The sequence below is a fragment of the Hordeum vulgare genome, chromosome 7H (genome assembly GCF_904849725.1).
Source record: "Hordeum vulgare subsp. vulgare chromosome 7H, MorexV3_pseudomolecules_assembly, whole genome shotgun sequence".
NCBI classification, from domain to species: domain Eukaryota; kingdom Viridiplantae; phylum Streptophyta; class Magnoliopsida; order Poales; family Poaceae; genus Hordeum; species Hordeum vulgare.
Genome location: NC_058524.1, coordinates 377,535,799 through 377,538,986, shown reverse-complemented (window position 1 = coordinate 377,538,986; position 3,188 = coordinate 377,535,799).

Here is a 3,188-nt window from a genome sequence, read left to right as displayed (position 1 = left end):
TGCCACCCTAAGATGATTGTTTCGTCGGCTCATAAGGTCGCGACAGGATAGGGCGAGTCAGAAAGCTCAAGCGCCACCCTAAGATGATGGTTTCGTCGTCTCATAAGGTCGCGACTGGATGGGGCGAGTCAGAAAGCTCAAGCGCCACCCTAAGATGATGGTTTTGTCGGCTCATAAGGTCGCGACAGGATGGGGCGAGTCAGAAAGCTCAAGCGCCACCCTAAGATGATGGTTTCGTCAGCTCATAAGGTCGCGACAGGATGGGGCGAGTCAGAAAGCTCAAGCGCCACCCTAAGATGATGGTTTCGTCGGCTCATAAGGTCGCGACAGGATGGGGCGAGTCAAAAAGCTCAAGCGCCACCCTAAGATGATGGTTTCGTCGGCTCATAAGGTCACGACAGGATGGGGCGAGTCAGAAAGCTCAAGCGCCACCCTAAGATGATGGTTTCGTCGGCTCATAAGGTCGCGACAGGATGGGGTGAGTGAGAAAGATCAAGCGCCACCCTAAGATGATGGTTTCGTCGGCTCATAAGGTCGCGACAGGATGGGGCGAGTCAGAAAGCTCAAGCGCCACCCTAAGATGATGGTTCCGTCGGCTCATAAGGTCGCGACAGGATGGGGCGAGTCAGAAAGCTCAAGCGCCACCCTAAGATAATGGTTTTGTCGGCTCATAAGGTCGCGACAGGATGGGGCGAGTCAGAATGCTCAAGCGCCACCCTAAGATGATAATTTTTCTGTAATGACCCGTGGTTCTTGAATTATTCATCCCAGTTGGGTCTGCCGAGCCATGTCCATGTAGCCCCCGAGTCTTAAGTCGACTCAAGGAGGCGGCTTGAGAGTCTCCATACTTGATTGTGGTATAAACCGGCAGAGAAAAGATACTCGTACGCGCTCCATTTCCGAGATATAAAGCCACTCCACTGGCAAGTTGATGTTGTCCGGACCATGAGGGCGGCGACTTGCATCCTTCTGTTGGGCGGCTCATACAGGTGTGCACTACACCGACGGTTGATAGAAACCGGACCATTGGGGCGGCGACCTACGTCCGTTTCTTGGGCGGCTCGTATATGCGAGCACTGCACCAATATGTAGATGGAGAACAGACCGTAGGGACGATGGCTTGCACATGTCTGTTGGGCGGGTTGTATCAGCGAGCACTGCGGCGATATGTTGATGTCATCTGGACGGCGGAATCTTGCATCCATCTATTGGGCGGCTCGTGCAGGTGAGCTCTGTACCGGCGTGTTTGTCATAATCCGGGCCGTAAGGGCGGCGTCTTGCGTCTGTCTGTTTTGGTTGCGCGGACGTAAGAGTTGGCCGCATCATTGTAAGCCGTCTTGGTTGCGCGGATGTAAGAGTTGGCCGCGTCATTGTAAGCCGCATTGGACGGTGAGTCGCCCGTGTTGTTGTAGACCGGCGCGGGTGTTGAATCGCCCGTGACATTGATCGACACAAGCTTTGTACTTACAATACGACGCCACTGTTGTAAGGAGTAATTTACCCTACATATAAAAATACTGTAGGACAAAGTAGATGTTCAATAATTTAAATATGTAAAAATAAATAGGATGGATAGCACCTGAATTTTTCGTCGGATGAACACGCACACTAGTGTTGGACAGTGTTTGAGAATATTCGGATGAGAAAGATAGCAGATGTAGGTCTGCCTCGGTAGATTTTGCTCTTCCTTTTACCCTAGTATTTGTAGTACTAGAGCTCCACATAACCCCCTCATTTGTCTTGAACTTTTCCTTCCTGTTTTGCTTCACACGTGTTGAAGTTGGAACAAGGACATGGGGTCTTGTCAGAGTGACCCAGCCCATGAATTTTCAGAGTAGAAACCAGTGGCCGGAGGTCTTCCTACATCTGGGTAGCTTCAAACCTCGATTGTGTGCTTGAGGTGCGACTGTTGTCTTTAATCTTAGTTCCGAGAGCTCGGCTACACGCACGCCATCCACCTTGCAGTTCTTCTGCCCCTGGTCGATATCAAGGGACCCGTCGGTAGCGCCGAGGCTGTTCGAGGCCGAGCTGGCCGCGGTGCGGTGAAGTAAGGGAAGAGCAGGCGCAGCGGCTTGAGGCCGAGCTAGCCGGCTGGTGCGGAGACTGAGCGAAGTTAGGCCACAATGACGGTCCGACTCGGTGAGCGATGTCAGGTAGCAGAGGGAGAGGCGGATCGGCTCGTATGCGCACCGGCCGAGCAAGGCCGGCTCGGAGCGAAGCGAGGCGCAGCGGAGGGAGCCGTCATCCGGCTGACTGATGGTTTATGTTGACGAGTTGTCTTTCTTCAAAGTGCTAATGGATTGATGGATGGATCACTATTTCTTTTAAATTAGTATAGTACTAATCCCTGGTGCTGACTTAGGCACGTGAAGGAGTGTGGACGGATTGCTTCTCGTCAGGAGCTGACGTGCCTTGGGTTTGAAGCTTTATATGTAGCAGCGATAACTTCTAACACGAGGAAAGCGGTCCAATAGTTTATGTTTGGACGGCTCGCGAAGTGCACAACAGGCAGAACTTCTGTCGAACTCGGTCACAGCGGTGCACCCGATGAAAATCAGGTCGAACTCGGCGACTTCGGCGAAAACTGCTACTTGACGGATTGTAGGACAACAGCGGCGTATAGATGGCCACCCTGATTTCTCTTGATCTCGTATCTGGTTATTTTGATCGTTCGTCTTGGAGATGACGTAGATCCATTATGCCGACTCTTTTTCATCCATCAAATCTTCAAACTTCTCGATCGCTAGTAGAGATCCCTCCAAGAACACAATTCCACCGTACGATCGGCCCCACGGTGGGCACCAACTGTCATGGTTTTGTCACGGCAGATGTTCTCATGAGAGAACTTAGTGTGAGGCCATCGCAACCATGTGGCGGCTTCAAGGGGTTGGTCGGAATCGAGAGACGCGAGTTTACCCAGGTTCGGCCCCTCTGATGGAGGTAAAAGCCTACGTCCTGCTTGTGTTCCATTGATGGAGATGATGATCTTGATTACAAGGGTGCAGACTTGACACCTCTAATCTTGTGGGTGTCTAATCTGTCTATCTAATGATCTGTCTTGTTTAGACCTAAGTTGTGTCTCTTGTCCCTCTTGGGGCGCCTTACCCCTCCTTATATAGGTGGAAGGGGTAGGTTTACATGTAGAGTCCTACTAGGAGTAGGAATAGGACTAGTCTCTCTTGAATCCT